The 17,174-nt window shown below is 39.8% G+C and overlaps 1 long non-coding RNA gene across 2 annotated transcripts in view; it reads left to right on the top strand.

Annotated features, from left to right (window-relative positions):
• The window catches only part of LOC118993536 (uncharacterized), a 31,461-nt gene extending 15,247 nt beyond the window's left edge, over positions 1-16,214 (top strand). For both annotated transcript variants that reach the window (XR_005067878.1, XR_005067877.1), the window contains exon 3: positions 16,144-16,214. This is a non-coding gene — a long non-coding RNA (uncharacterized LOC118993536). The remainder of the gene's footprint in view (positions 1-16,143) is intronic.
• Positions 16,215-17,174: the final 960 nt, after the last annotated feature.

Here is a 17,174-nt window from a genome sequence, read left to right as displayed (position 1 = left end):
CTTTAGTTTCCAGAGAGCAAACTTCCCCTTCTCACCAGTGGATACTTGGAGTTAAGGTGGGAATCTTGCACCCTGTTCTCCTTTTTTCAGGCCTGTCTGCAGTCTGCTCTTTTTGAGGCATGTTGAGCTTTTGTGATTTATCTCAGCACAACTCAGTTGGCTTTGGGCTTCCCCTTAACATGCTCTTAGCTTTTGCTTTCTTTGCTCTCCTCAATCAAATAACTTAACCATTTGCTTTGCACCTTCCCAAAACTTTGTTGTAGTTGTTTCCTATTTGTCCTTGTATATTTTATGTTTTTAATGCATTTTAGTGGAGTTGCAGAGAGAGCAAAGGTAAATGCACGTGTTCAGTATTTCATAGAAAATTCAAGCTTCTGACTTCCGGCCAAGATGGAGGCGTAGGTGGAAACACTGTGCCTCCTTGCACACCCAAGTTTAAAGACAAGAAAGTTTTAGTAACAAAAACGTAACCAAAACACGGAAAATTAAACTATATGGAAGTCTGACAACAATGAACCATTCATCCAGACCTATAAGAGGGGCGGAGTCAGGATGGCAGAGAGGGGTCCTGGCAGGAAAAAGCGGTGTCTGCTGGACTATCCCAGGTGCACAGGTGGCAGTTGGCAGGTCCCAGGTGTGGGGTGGCAACGGGCAGACCCAGTGAGGGCACAAGGTGGCTGGCTGACCGAGGTCACACATTCACACTCAGCTAAACCAGGCAGAGGAGCGAGCTATGAGATTGATTGCGCAGGCTAGGGCCCCAGTGACGGGAATTAAAGCCTAAAAGCACCAATTGGAAAAACTTTTGGGGTTGAGGTGCCAGGAAAAGCTCCCAGGCTCACAGATAGTTTGTTGGAGAGAGCCACAGGGTCCTGGAGGGTGCACAGGCCCACACACCTGGGATCCAGCACCAGGGGAGCCCAGTTTGCTTGCGGGAAGCAGCAGAGGGGCCCGAAATCCGAGAGAGAGCGTGGAACAAGCGCCATTCCCCCTCTCTGATTCTGACCCCACATACAGCGTGACAACCCAGCAACTGGGTCACCCTGCCCTGGTGAACACCTAAGGCTCCGCCCCTCATACGTAACAGGTGTGAACACACCAAAACATGGCTCAAGAAGAACAGCTCAAAGCCCCAGAGCCAGTACTTCTAAGCAACCAAGAGATAGCCAACCTATCAGATGCATATTTCAAAACACTGGTGATCAGGATGCTCACAGAACTGGTTGATTTTAGTCACAAATTAGAGGAACAAATGAAGGCTAAACTAAGTGAAATGAAGGGAAATGCACAGGAAACCAATAGTGGTGGAAAGGAAACTGGGACTGAATCAAGGGAGTGGACCAGAACGAAGAAAAAAATGACCAAACAGAAAAGAATGAAGAAACAAGAATTCAAAAAAATGAGGAGAGGCTTAGGAACCTCCAGGACATCTTTAAATGTTCCAACATCCGGATTATAGGGGTACCAGAAGGGGAAGAGGAAGAACAGCAAGTAGAAACCTATTAGAACAAATAATAAAGGAGAACTACCCCAATCTGGCAATCTTTCCTAGACTTCCAGGAAATCCAGGAAGCTCAGAGAGTCCCAAAGAAGTTGGACCCAAGAGGGAACACACCAAGGCACATCATAATTACATTACCCAAGATAAAAATGAAGGAGAGAATCCTAGAAGCAGCAAGAGATAAGGGGACAGTCACCTACAAAGGAGTTCCCATCAGACTGTCAGCTGATTTCTCAAAAGAGACCTTATAGTCAAGAAGGAGCTGGAAGGAAGTATTCCAAGTCATGAAATCCAAAGACCTACAGCCAAGATTGCTCTATCCCGCTAAGCTTTCATTTAAAATGATAGGGCAGATAAAGTGCTTCTCAAATTAGCTCAAGTTCAAGGAGTTCACCATCACCAAGCCCTTATTCTATGAAATGTTAAAGGGACTTATCTAAGAAAAAGAAGATAAAAAATATGAACAGTGAAAGGACAGCAAACTAAGTTATTAACAGCTACACCTAAAACAAAAGCAAACCAAGAGGACAGCTAGATCAGGAGCAGAACCATATAAATGGAGATCACATGGAGGGTTAGCAACGGGGGTGGGAGGAGAAGTGGGGAGAAGGTACAGAGAATAAGTAGCATAGATGGTAGGTAGAAAATAGACAGGGGGGAGGGTAAGAATAGTATGGGAAATATAGAATCTAAAAAACTTGTGACACGGACATAAACTAAAGGGGGAGGAAATGGTGGGGCAGGGGGTGTGCAGGGTGGAGGGGAATAAAGGGGGGGAATGGGACAACTGTAATGGCATAATCAATAAAAAGGAAAAAAAGAAAATTCAAGCTTCTTTAATCCTCTGTTCAACGTGAGACTTAATAGGTGAATTGCTTATAGATAGCAGCAATTTTCAAGCAATGTGCCATGACCCACTGCTGTTGCAGAAGAATTTTTAAAACATGCAATACCTGACTGTTTAGTCAGGGACATGGACCTTTTTTCCCATAGATTGTCAAAGAAAAAAAATGACAACAGCCAATATAACAACAGCTGTCTGGTGTGAATGAATCAAAATCATACCTATTTTTTGTCAGGTTGGCAAAAAATATTTTTTTGGTGTGCCAGAGAATTTTAGAAATCAGTTTATGTATGCCATGAGATGCAAAAGTGATTGAAAATCACTGGCTTATAGCAATTGCAAATTTTTGCTGCAGTAGCAGAATTGTATAAGACATAAATTCATTTGGTTTTTACAATCCTTGTGGATTAATGCCTAATCTATAGCTTGCTATAAGAGAATGATATCTGAATGACTTTGGGAAGTTCATAGGTAGATAACATATTAAGGTTATTAGTCACCTAAATGTTCCTTTTGCAGATGTGGAAACTGAGGCACCTATTTCAGTGGAGAAGTGGCTTATGTTCACGTATGTTCACTCATGGACCTAGAACGAGAACGGGTCTCTTCTCCAGCATTCTGTTCCTTCTCCAATATAGTTCTATTCTCATTAAAGTAACTGGAAGTAGGAGTCCTTTATCCATTGCACATGTCACCCAAATATCCTGTTAATTTAGTGTAGGTTTTAGATTCAGTCATGGAATTTTTAAATGTTTTTCTTGTTAATATTTGGAGTTCTAGTTTTATTTTGGTGAACTTTAAAACTTAAGACAATTTGTCTTGCTATTTAAAGATGGGTCTGTCTTGAAGAATTTATATCGTGTATTCAACAGTTTCTTTTTACCCCCTCCTATTCCCTTCTCAGTAGGTTCCAAAACTTCTCTGTGGGGGAAGGCAGAAACTCTTTCCTGGATATACTTATACCAGGTAAAACAAGTTAGTATGCCTGTTACAATTTTTAAATAATGTGGAAAATGAAGCAGGTTTTGTAAAAATGTCAACAGGTTTCTTTGGAGATATCATGGGATGCTTTCTGTACCAGATTTTAAATTCTCGATTCTTCTGTTCTAAACCTCTCCTATATTTTACCCTGTACTACATAACCTTTTGTCTTATTTCTCCTTCCCTCCTCTGGTTCGTATTCTGTACAGTTTGTCCCAGAACACCACTAAATTCTATGTGGACTGAGAATTCTTTGGCATTTTTCATTTGTATGTAAAATCCATGGTGCAGAAACCCTAATTTATACTTTTAAATGAAATCACTTGCACACATTTATGGAATACATTATTTGACTGAGGCACTGGGGTCCTCTGTAGGTGCTAGCATCTTTGGGGGTAATATTAGCTCTTTGACAGATTCCTGGTGGTTAATTTAAATCCACCTTATCTCTAGTCACTGTCACGAGGCAATTGAAAGAATGGGCTTGGCCTCTGTCTATGTGTAAGGTTGGTGACTAGTCATAACAGCTGGGAGCAGAGCAGGGAAAACCCACTGTTTGGAAACCAAGGGGTCCAGTGTTTCCTTATCTGGAAGTGCACATATTGGAAGAGAAGCCCTCTGAGAGTCCTTATAACCTTCAGATTTCATGATCATAAATGGGCTTCCAGTGAACCAATGATAACCCTTGTAACAACTGACTGACTAAGAAAAATGTCTCTTGGCACTTAATGGAATCCAATGGAAATTTTTTTATGACTGAGCCAAGCTATTGCAAACGTAATCTGAAGTAACCTTAGAGCACTTAGAATGGTGGAGCTTTGTTTTTCTCTCTCCCTCATCTAAGTTTAAACAATGCGTTCTTTCTCATTATACTTTGGAAATATGTGTTTAATTTTTTCTAACTTATTTTTTATTGTGAACTATGATATATGTGAAATACATTTAAAACATACATATATTTAAAGACTAGTATTAAACTAAAAGCTGGAGTAATCCCTGTGTGATCCTCCCATGTGCTCCATCTCAGGTTTAACCACTATTCTGGCTATTATCAAGAAAGTTAGGATTTTGCATCTCTTTATTATGTTTTAAATTCTAAACTTGAAAGCACAATATCTCAGTGATGAAGTGCCTTCAGTCTTTTTACAGGTATATTCTATTTATTGAGGTATAGTTGACATATAACACTGTATTATTTTCAGTTGTACAACATAGTGATTCAGTATTTGTATATATTATGAAATGATCGCCACAATAAATCTAGCTAACATCTGTCACCATACATACTAAAAAAAACCCATCTTTTTTTATGAGAACTTCTAAGAATCACTCTCTTAGCAACTTTCAAATATGGAATACATTAATGTTTACAAAAGTCAGTGTGCTGTACATTAGATCCCCAGGACTTACTTATTTTAGAACTAAAAGTTTGAGCCTTTTGACCCTCTTCACCCATTTTCACCTTTCACCCTCAACACCTCTGGCCACCACCAATCTGTTCTCTGTATCTCTGAGCTTGTTGTGGGTGTATGTTTCTTGTTTGGTTTGGTTTGGGTTTGTTTTATTTTTTTAGATTCCACGTATAAGTGAAATCGCCCAGTATTTGTCTTTCTCTGACTCATTTCACTTAGCATAATGCCCTTAAGTTCATTCGTATTGTCTTTAATGGCAAGATGTTATTTTATTTTATTTTATGGCTGAGTAATATTCTTGTGTGTGTGTGTGTGTGTGTGTGTGTGAGTGCGTTTATCTCACATTTTCTTCATTCACTCATTTAAGAATGAACACATAGGTTGTTTCCATATCTGGGATATTTTATATAATGCTTCAGTGAACATGGGGTGGGAGTTCATGTATCTTTTGAGCTAGTGTTTTTGCTTCCTTTGGATATATTCTTTTTTTAAAAATATATTTTATTGATTATACCATTACAGTTGTTCCATTCCCCCCCTTTCATTCCCCTCCCCCCGCACACTCCCTCCCTCACCATTCTACCCCCTTAGTTTATAACCACGTGTCTCAAGTTCTTTAGATTNTTTTGAGAAATCAGCTGACAGTCTGATGGGAAGTCCTTTGTAGGTAACAGTCTCTTTATCTCTTGCTGCTTCTAGGATTCTCTCCTTCATTTTTATCTTGGGTAATGTAATTATGATGTGCCTTGGTGAGTTCCTCCTTGGGTCCAACTTCTTTGGGACTCTCTTGAGCTTCCTGGACTTCCTGGAAGTCTATTTCCTTTGCCAGATTGGGGACACTCTCCTTTATTATTTGTTCAAATACGTTTTCCACTTGTGGCTGTTTCTTTCCCCCTTCTGGTACCCCTATAATCCGGATGTTGGAACGTTTGAAGATGTCCTAGAGGTTCCTAAGCCTCTCCTCATTTTTTTGAATTCTCGTTTCTCCATTCTTTTCTGGTCGGATGTTTAGTTCTTCCTTCTGGTCCATTCCATTGATTTGAGTCCCAGTTTCCTTTCCATCGCTATTGGATTCCTGGACATCTCCCTTCATTTCAATTAGTTTAGCCTTCATATGTTCCTCTAATTTGTGGCTATAATCAACCAGTTCTGTTAGCATCCTGATAAACAGTGTCTTGAATTGTGCTTCTGCGAGGCTGGCAATTTTTTGGTCGCTGAGAGTTATTGGCTCTGGGACTTTGAGTTCTTCTTGCGCCATCTTTTGGGCTGTTCGTGCCTGTTCCATAGCAGGATTGGAGCCCTAGGTGTTCACTAGCGCAGGGCAACTAAGTCGCTGGGTTGTGACGCTGTATGTGGGGGCGGGGTCAAAGAGGGACCATGGCGTCCCATCTGCCGCCTCGGCCCTTACCGTTGCCGCAGCTGCTGCCGTCACCGGGCCCACGCGTTTCGTCCCACTGCACTCGAGTGTGCCACCGCCGTCAGCCCTCGCCCCCTGGGGCCTGCATGGTCCGTCTCACTGTGTGCGAATGTACGACCGCGGTCAGTCTGCCCCGCACCCCGACTGGTTCCGGGCTGCCTGCGCGCCTAGGTTGGGGGACCTTTCCTGCCCGACCCTGCTCGCTGCTGGCTCCGCCCCTCTCACCGTCCCCGTTGAACGGTTAGATGTAGTCAGACTTCTGTGTAATTAAATTTTCTGTCCTTTGACTGTGTCTTTGTTTCTCCAAACCTTTGTTGTATTCAAACTTGATTGTGGGAGAAGGCACAGTGTTTCCACCTATGCCTCCATCTTGGCAGAAGTCTCCTTCCTTCGGATATATTCTTAGAAGTGGAATGGCTGGTTTGGGTAATAGTTCTATTTTTAATTTTTTTAAAAATTTATTTTATTGATTATGCTATTACAGTTGTCCTGCTTTCCCCCCTTTACCCCCCTCCACCCTGAACACCCCCTCCCACCCACACTCCCCCCTTTAGTTCATGTCCATGTGTCATACTTATAAACTCTTTGGCTTCTACATTTCCTATACCATTCTTACCCTCCCCGTATTTTCTACCTATCATCTATGCTATTTATTCTCTGTACCTTTCCCCCCTCTCTCCCCCTCTCACTCCCTGTTGATAACCCTGCATGTGATCTCTATTTCTGTGATTCTGTTCCTGTTCTGGTTGTTTGCTTAGTTTGCTTTTGTTTTTGTTTTAGGTGTGGTTGTTAATAACTGTGAGTTGGCTGTCCTTTCACTATTCATATTTTTTATCTTCTTTTTCTTAGATAAGTCCCTTTAACATTTCATACAAGGGTTTGGCAATGATGAACTCCTTCAACTTGACCTTATCTGAGAAGCATTTTATCTTCCCTTCCATTCTAAATGAAAGTTTTCCTGGATAGAGTAATCTTGGATGTAGGTCCTTGTCTTTCATGACTTGGAATACTTCTTTCCAGCCCCTTCTTGCCTGCAAGGTCTCTTTTGAGAAATCAGCTGACAGTGTGATGGGCACTCCTTTGTAGGTAACTCTCTCCTTTTATCTTGCTGCTTTTAAGATTCTGTCCATCATTTTTATCTTGGGTAATGTAATTATGATGTTGTCTTGATGTGTTCCTCTTTGGGTCCAATTTCTTTTTTTTTAAGATTTTATTTATTTATCTTCAGAAGGGAAGGGAAGGAGAGAGGGAGAGAAATATCAATGTATGGTTGCCTCTCGTGAGTCCCCTACTGGGAACTGGCCTGCAACCCAGGCATGTACCCTGACTGGGAATCGAACCTCGATCATGTGGTTCACAGGCCCGCGCTGGGTCCAATTTCTTTGGTACTCTCTGAGCTTCCTGGATTTCCTGGAAGTCTATTTCCTTAGCCAGAATGGGGAAGTTCTCCTTTATTATTTGTTCTAATAGGTTTCTACTTGTTGCTCTTCCTCTTCCCCTTCTGGTACCCCTATAATTCGGATGTTGGAACATTTAAAAATGTCCTGGAGGTTCCTAAGCCTCTCCTCATTTTTTTTTTTTTTGAATTCTTGTTACTTCATTCTTTTCTGATTGGATGTTTCTTTCTTCCTTCTGGTCCACTCCATTGATTTGAGTCCCAGTTTCCTTCCCATCACTATTAGTTCCCTGTGAATTTCCCTTCATTTCACTTAGTGTAGCCTTCATTTTTTAATCTAATTTGCTACCAAATTCAACCAGTTCTGTGAGCATCCTGATTATCAGTGTTTTGAACTGTGCATCTGATAGGTTGGCTACCTCTTTATCACTTAGTTGTATTTTCTCTGGGGCTTTGGTCTGTTCTTCCATTTGAGCCATAACTTTTTGGTGATGTCATGCCTGTTATATAGTGAGGGGCGGAGCCTTAGGTGTTCACCAGGGCGGGGTGACCCAGTTCCTGGGTTGTGACACTGTATGTGGGTTTCTGCTGGATTTCAGTTACTTCTCCCACTTCCCACAAGCAAACTGGGCCTCTCTGGTGCTGGTTCCCAGGTGGGTGGGTTTGTATACGTTCTAGGACCCTGTGGGTCTCGCCAATGAACTCTCCTTTGAGGCTGGGAGTTTCTCCCGGCCCCTCAACCCCAACAGGTGTTTTTAATCAGTTATTTGTGGCTTTATCTTCCCACACTGGAGCCCTGGGGTTTTGCTTGGTTTATCTGTGAGCAAATGTGGGATAGCCTAGTCCACTAGTCACCTTGCCTGCTGTGCCCCATTCCACAGTCCAACACCTCACTGAGCCTGCCAGCCACCACTTTACTGAGAGCCCTCTCTGCTGTACTGCCTGACTCCGCCCCTCCTATCGGTCTGGGTGAATGTTTCTTCTTTATCTCCTTGGTTGTCTGGCTTCCATAAGTTTGATTTTCTGTCAGTTCTGGTTGTTTTTTGTTTCTAAATTGTTGTTGTCCTTATTTTGGTTATGCGAGGAGGCACAGTGTGTCTACCTACGCCTCCATCTTTGCCAGAAGTCTATTTTTAATTTCTTGATGAACCTCCATACTGTTTTCCATAGTAGCTGTACCAATTTACATTCCCACCAACAGTGTGTAAGGGTTGCCTTTTCTACTCCTTGTGGACAACGTGTATTTTATTTTTTTATAGAGTAGTACTAAGAAAATAGTAGTAAAATTTATGAGTATTTACTTCATGCTATTTCTTTTTTCATCTTTATTATATATTTTTTCCATAACCATTTAGTCCTCTTATACCTCTAACCCCCAACAATCACCACACTGTGGTCCATGGGTCCTCTTTCCTTTTTGTTCAATTTCTCCACCCCCTAACTTCCCCACAACTAGCTGTCATCTGCTCTCCATCTATAAGTCTGTCTCTGTTTTGCTTGTTTGTTCAGTTTATTCATTAGATTCCACATATGAGTGAAATCATATGGTATTTGCCTTTCTCTGACTGGCTTATGTCACTTAGCATAATATTCTCTAGGTCTATCCATACTGTTGCAAAGGGTAAAACTTTCTTTTTATGGCCGAGTTGAATTCCATTGTGTAAATATCCTGTAGTTGTTTTGTCCACTCACCTATTGCTGGACACTTGAGCTGCTTCCATATCTTGGCAATTGTAAATAACACTGCGATGGGCATAGGGGTGCTTATGTTCTTTTGAATTAGTGGTTTGGGTTCCTTCAGGTATAGTCCCAGAAGTGGGATTGCTGGGTCAAAAAGCAGATCCATTTTTCCTTTTATAGGTGTCTCCATACTGCTTTCCACAGTGGCTGCACCAGTCTGCACTCCCACCAACAGTGCAGAAGGGTTCCCCTTTCACCACATCCTCGCCAGCACTGGTTGTTTGCCATTTATTCTGGGCACATTTCACATCCTACCTCCTCAACAACTGTGTGAGTTGAGGAAATGGAGGCATGGAGCTAGGAATTTGATCCCACTGGGATTCTAATTCAGCCAATCTGGCTTCTAAATGTGCTTAAGTAGTTAAGGGGAACCCTTAACTGCTATGCCTAATTAGGGTATTGTTAAGATCTTCATTCATTTTGCATCTTTGGATACTCTAACCAGATAACAGTATAGCCATCAAGTTCTATATTGTTTCTGTTGGAACCATTATATTGGACAGTTCTACAGGGTTTTAGATCTCATTGTTTGGCACCCATAATATAGTCCATCAATTTATTGAAATCTTACTATAGCTTTACTATTGTTCATTTCAGAGCCCTTCTAAATTTTAGTTTTTTAATGGAATTTTTATGGAAAACCAATAATATCACTTGTATTTGTAGTATAGTGAATAGTGATATGTAGGTTAGAGTTAACTTTAATTCGTAAAAGAGCTGTGGTTATAGGAAGCATTTTTTCTAATATATTTAAAAATTCTTATTTAAAATATTTTCATGTTTGTAAGGCAAGTAATTTTGACACTCTTTAGATATGATCTTCAAGAGATATTTATAAAACAGTTATTAAATCTAGTTAGTGAATTAATGTTAGTGAATGTTTCCTTTGCAGTGTTTCCTCTGAAAACAGCCTCCTGTAATAAGTCTTCGTGTTTAAATTTTAAAGTTAGAAACTGTTCTTTAGGAGGAGTGTAAATTTACAGCTCAGTAACTTCTCAGCAAGGCAGGTTAAGTGTGGCAGGATATTGCCATCTGCCAACTGAGTTTTACCATGGCACAAAACTTAACTAAACCTCATGTTTTTTCGCACTGATTATTGGAATTGCGCTAACTCAAAGCAGTTATTTTGGGTCTAGGCTCTGCTCTTTTCTTGCTGAGTGATCCTTTGGTAGTCATTTAGTAACAGATCTGAGTATTCATTCTTTATTTGTAAAGTGCCACTGACACTTCATTGTAAGAGTTAACTGCCACAGCATGGTATCTAGTAGGAGTATAATAAATGTTCATAAATGCCCTCTTCCAAGAAAAATTGCCACACTGCTGACAGAATTGTTGTACAGTATTTATAAATGTGCTTAGTAATGATAGAATTAATGTTTTAAAAATGGTTTGCATGTATGCTGGCAGACCGAACTCTACCAATTAATAATATTATATGTGGGGAGTACAAAAAGGCAGGATTAGATTTACACACAGTGATGAAATAGCGACTCCGGTGTGTGCTGTATGGAAAGTCATTTTGTGGCTAACTAACAATGTGGCTCCACAAACTAAATGGGATTTGGTATTGCTTTTGTTTGCATACATATATCTTGGATGACTGGGGAGAATGCAAGTGTTTTATGCTGTTGCATTTAGCTCATTTTATTATTTTGTGAGAAGGAATTCCCAATCTGGCTAAGATCTTACACCCTTTAATCCTTATTAGGCTGTTAGTTAAAACTAGCATGTTATTTAACTAAAATAAAGACCCAGATACCAAACACATTTTAGGATTCCTGAACTGTACCTGCATGATCAGGCTCTTTTATCCCAGCATGCCACTCATCCTCCTGGAATGTTCAAATATCAATGCCTCTTTTCACCAGAATAAAGATCTCAAGTCTTTGCTTTTTTTGGTAGCAAGAAAAGAATGGCTAACCCATGTGCAGCTCTTGTCAGTTTGTAATGCACTTAGGCACACATTGTCTTATTTCATCTTCACAGCACCCTTGAAAGGGAGTAAGATTTGATGTTATATCCATTTATAGGTGAAGATGTAGAGGACCTGACATTAGTGAGTTGCCCAAGTTCACACTGCTAGTGAAGTGAATAAATAACCTGGAGCTGAAACCCAGGCCTTCTGATTCTAAATCTAAGGCTTTTTTACTCTCCCATGTTCTTACGCTGCTTATAAATTAACAGACCCATTTAATCTCTTACTAGATATGAAAGTCAATCAACAAGGTAGGTAGATTTCTAAAGCCTTTTTGATCCTAACCTTTACAGAGACATTTAGGGAAGAAAGTTCCTAATGTGGGGCTTGTCTCTCTTTCGGTCTGAGACTGCATCTCTTCCACGTCATTGTATTGATCCCGATTGTTATTTAAGAGGGCCGAGAGAGAACAGGAAATTTTCTTCTAATACAAGACTGTATCTTTGAAAAGATGACAAAATTATAATTTACAGTAGTAAATGCCATGTGAGGTTTTTAATTTAAAAGACATTATAAATGTTAGAAAGCATATGACCTAAAAAGTAAACTTTGTGATGAACTTAAATGTATGTATTTATTTTTAAAGTTTCTTGTTTTAATGAAAAACAGGCACATATTAACAGCCTTATATGAATGTCAGATGATTAAAACAAAACAAAAAGTCATCTGCACTGCAGCTAGGAAAGCAAACTTTTGGCCTTAAGAGAAATGGTGTGTGTGTGCATATGTGTATGTGAGCGTACGCCTGGGGATGTTTCAGGAAGGCCGTTCCATTCCAGTCTGGAAAGTGAAAGCACAGGCCACTTCTGATGACGGACTGTTTCACCAGAAGTGAACTCAGTGGTTAGGGTATTTTTTAAAAACAGCAACCATTGCACGTATTAAAAAGCCTTTTCATTGAGAAAAAAGCAGTTTTTTCTTTCCTTCTGTACACAGTGAGAACACAACCCAATAAAATAACTGTTTGAGTTCTTTTCAGAGTTGATTGACTTTCTAAAGGCCTTATGCTTAGTGGCAGGTTAGATTTTTATTTACCAAATTTTGTTGATGGCAAGGATCTCCTAGGGCACCTATTAAACATATGAATGTCTGGGCCCCATTGCAGACTTATAGGAAAGCTGACCAGCTGACAGGTGCTGGTGACTTCCACAGTCAGCAGAAGCACTCCCTTCAGGAGCTGGTCTGGAGTCTTCTGCTTTGTCCACCCCTACCCACCCATCCTGGGATATTTTTAGAGGAAAAAACCTCAAAGCCCCTCTACTATTACTGGGTTTTCTTTGAGCATCAAAATACCTTGTCTTTAGAAATACACATGAACAAATTAAATCCCTTTGTGAAACAGCTCAGGATTGAGGAGACACTGAGACTAGCCTGGCTTCTCCCCGAAGCAGTACTTAAAACCTCCAGCAAATCCCTTAACTTTGGTGGGCCTCAGTTTTCTCTTACAAAAAGAAAAGTGGGCCGTGTTTGTGTTGTGGACCAAATTTCTCCCTTAGTACAATTTTCCTGCCTAGTCATGATAAATTTAAAAGAGGGGGTTGTCTATCAGTGATTGATTCAAACAACAATATAAAGACAATGGCACACAAAAATGAATGAGAAGCAACTTTGTTTCAGAGTCTAGGGAGCTCACCGTCAGGTTGTCATTTCATGTATACTGTATAACAGCTTCATAAACCCATGCTTAATGGTGGGAAAAAACACTTTAATAAATAGCTTATAAGAAATCAAGCCAGCTGTGTCCAGATGGCTCACTTGGTTGAGCGTGATTCTGTGCACCAAGAGGTTTCAGATTCAATGCCAGTCAGGGCACATACCTAGGTTATGGGTTTGACCCTTGCTAGGGGTGCATATGAGAGGCAACCAGTTGATGTTTCTCTGTCACATCAGTGTTTCTCTTCCTATCTCTCCCTTCCTCTCTCTCTAAAAAATGATAAATATATCCTTGGATGAGGATTAAAAGAATGAAAGGAAGAGGAAGGAGGGGTTAGAGAGAGAGCGAGAGAGAAAAGAAAGAAGGAAGGTAGGAAGGAAGAAAATTTATTTGGCGAATGAACTTAGATTTTACCACTAGGTTATTCTTAACCACAGTCAGAGGGTGTAGATGCACACTTAACACCCTTTGTGTTTCACAGAAAACCATAAGTCTGTCTGTTTTGCAGTTTCTATGCAGAGGTCCTGAATTTGAACTGAAATCATTATTCAGAGTTGTTAATGGGTAAAATCCACAGTAAACTAATAATTTAGAATCTTAGAACAGTAAAGTCAGCAGTTCTTGCATCTTTTGAGGCACCGAAATGTAAAATGTTATGTTTCTTTTGCATTATTAACTACTTGGAGTGATACTAAAGGTAAAAAGATAAAGGATCATCAGCTATGTGCCAGGCAGTGTACTAGCATTTTACCAATATTCACATTTAACCTTACACCAGTGCTGTGACACAGATGAGAAAACAGGCTTTAAGAAAGTTAAGTAACTTGCCTACAGTCTGTGCTAGAAAGTGGATACCTGACGATAACTGGTCTCTGTTACTATCTACGTCTTGCCTTGCTTGACACCAGAAAGCCTAACAGTTCAGCAAATTTCATTAATAGATAAGCTTGAATATGCTTGTTGGGGACCTTATTTCAAACACCATTGCAGGGGTGTCCAACCTGCAGCCACGGGCCACAGGCAGCCCGGGATGGCTGTGAATGTGGCTCAACACAAAATCATACATTGACTTAAAACATAAAATTTTTTGTGGTTATGTGTGGCCCAAGACAACTCTTTTTCCTTCCTGTGTGGCCCAGAGACACCAAAAGTTTGCACACCCCAAGGATGTCATCCACATTTTGTTTGTTTCTGCTATAGTGATTTATTTTATGTATGTATCTTGTAATTCAAAATTACATATACATATATGTAATTTTGTATATAATTACTTCCAAAATAATGGAAGTATATATACATATACTTCCATTCAAAGTATATTGCGGTAGTTTAAATGATATAAGTGGGGCCTAGCTGGAAAATATTTGAATATGTGGAGTCTTATTAATAGTAAGCTGATTTATTATAATTTCCCAGTTTTCAAGATCACCATCCTAATTATTAAAGTCATTACTTTTTAAATTAGTAACTGTTTCATAGGTCTTTTAAGCCTGCCTAAACTCCATGTAATTAAATATCCTAGGTGCTGTTTAGAATAGAATTGATTATTGTGGTCAACTTTTAGAGAGATCCAAGCATTAGTTAAGATAACTTGGATACAGTCCTGGCCAGGTGGTTCAGTTGGCTGGAGCGTCATCCCTAACACCAAAATGTTGCTGCAAGTGATCTCTGGTCAGGGCGCGAACAAGAGGCAGCCAATTGATGTTTCTCTCGCACATCAATGTTCCCCTCTTTCTCTGTCTCTGAAATCAATGAATATATCCTCAAGTGGGGATTAAAACATAACTTGGATTTAAATGTAATTAAGTTAACTTTTAATCTTTTGGTGTTCTTATATTGAAAGTAGGATTTATTTGGGTAGGGAAGAGGGAAATTTTGAGGATATAAAAACCCCATCCACATAATGTTGGATTAGCCTCCTGAGTAGGATTGCCTCAAATATGCATCCTAGAAGGTATGGAAATGGTAAACTGTTTCTAAAAGTATTTGTGCATTCCTTGAGTTTTATCTTCTAGCAGTTAATTCTGCCTCCTAGAGCCCTATTTTCTTACCTTGCACCTCTGATGTGCACTGTGGTATATTCAGATGTGAAACTGGGTTCTTCCTCCAATTTTTAGAAAGACCCTAATTCACATAGGACATTTGTGGATTTGGTACACCTAATTGAAGAAAGGAGATGAAACGGAGGTGGGTGAGCCTTACATCGCATTAATGCGGAGGTGGGTGAGCCTTACATCGCATTAATGCAGCTCCCCTAGTAAAGCATCCCCGTTCTCAAAATGTTTTCAGGCCTCCCTTGACCCGAGAACTTCATCCCATATAATCCCAGCTTTGCTCCATTATACTGGCTCATCTCTTCTTTTCCTTTCTTTTTCTCTGTTCCTTTCAGAGATAAAATAACAATTTCTTTCCCTTGTCTTTTGACAACCATTCTTGGCTCTTGACAGTCATTCTTCAGGGATTCATTCACCTCAAGGGGCTGGACGTGCGAAGTGGGTGACCCATATTGAGGGAACATATTTTCACAAAGAAAACTTCCTTCTAAGAGGAATTCTTATGTTAGTTATAGGATGACAAAATAGGCTGACAGTGTACTAATTTCAAGCTTTTTGAGTCTTGCTTTCCGAACAGTGTCAGGAGCCTAACAAATTATTACACATGTAACTTGTCCAAATCATATGTCCTAGATATCTTTGACTAATCTGATGTCCTTGTGTATAGAATGCATGCTGCTTTTAAAAAAGCATGTTGCTTCCCTAAAAGGCACAAACCTACCTAACAAAAGGGGTCACCTCATGGCATCTTTCATTATTATATATTTCACTTATGCACAAATAATTTTAGTTTATGATACATGAGAATTTTTGTTACCATGAATTGGTTTTGGTTTTATTGACAGTTTGGGGTTAGATGTAAAGACAGTGTATAATCTCTAAAACCTAAAGCAAATGCAGAGGTGTATTTTTCAGGACATAAACTTTTACTTCTACTTATGAGTCAGCCAGTTCATTAGTGACTGAATCTTTGATTGCCCTGAGCTGAAAAAATCTTCGATTGCCCATAGCTTTTTCCACTCTTCTGCATTAATTTTGAGTACTTGTATGGAGTTCATTAAATTGCACTTTAATGAACTGCACTTTACTGATCCTTTTTTTGAATTTATAAGTAAAATTCATGAAATCACTTTTCTCTTGCCCACCTTACAGATTGGTTTTCTCCATAGGTAATAGAGAAGAGGAAACCTAATCCATGACAGTGGAATAATATGGAAGAAGATGGAAAAAAACTTGTTTAATGGGTAAGAAATAAAATTATAATAAAAATATATTAATGAAAATTATAATAGCTTATGTATGGCCAATCTGTAATAGGTGGCCAGGGTTGGGATACTGTTACTATGAGTGATCAGTCTCTATTTTTATCCTATCTTTATTCTGAACTTTCACCATTTCCTTCTTATTGTTGAGAATTTTTCAGTATTATGAATTAACTTAAGCTAAGAGAGGACACAGCCATATTTTCTTATCAGGTGGTAATCAAATGGAATTCCACAGAAAGCCCACAAAAGGTGTGACTAACTTTATGATATTATAAAATTGTTTAATTACACAAGTCCATGAATTCTCATTGTCAATAATTTCAACATGTGTAACCACAGCCCTCTACCTGCATCTTAGTACCCTCACAGAGAGTATACAAGTTCTGGCTAGAAGGTATCCAGCCATGTAATATGAAAAATAGAGAAACTTATTGAAGATACAAGATACAAAAACATTATGCATAGGACAATGATGCCTCAATTCCTTTCAAAGTAGGCACCTTGGGATCTCACACGGTTCTCCCAATCTCCATCAGGTGCCCTGTTGTATTTTTCTGAATTTCATGTATAGTCTGAAATCTCTCCCCTTTCAAAGGTGATTTTAGTTTTAGGAAAAGCCAGAAGTCACAGGGTGCCAAATCTGGGCTGCATGGGGCCTGATTCACCTAGGTGATTTGACGTTTCCCCCCAGAACTCTGCATAAGATGTGATGCATGAGCAGGCACATAGTCATGATGAAGCTGCCAATCACCAGTTGCCCATAGCTGTGGCCTTCTGAATCATCTGAATAGTTTTCTGAGGAGGAATGTTCAAGCCTAAAACAAAATTTGGTGCAGATTTGTTGCTGTAATTGCTCAGTCATTTTGAATGCCATGGCCACACAAAACACATGGTCACTCAATGGTGTCCACCCCCCCAACTGACTAGTACAGTGA

Source organism: Sturnira hondurensis, unplaced genomic scaffold (genome assembly GCF_014824575.4).
Source record: "Sturnira hondurensis isolate 20B ecotype Veracruz unplaced genomic scaffold, ASM1482457v3 Scaffold0000880, whole genome shotgun sequence".
NCBI classification, from domain to species: domain Eukaryota; kingdom Metazoa; phylum Chordata; class Mammalia; order Chiroptera; family Phyllostomidae; genus Sturnira; species Sturnira hondurensis.
The sequence above is the reverse complement of the archived record's forward strand: the minus strand, read 5'-3'. Positions and strand labels throughout refer to the sequence as shown.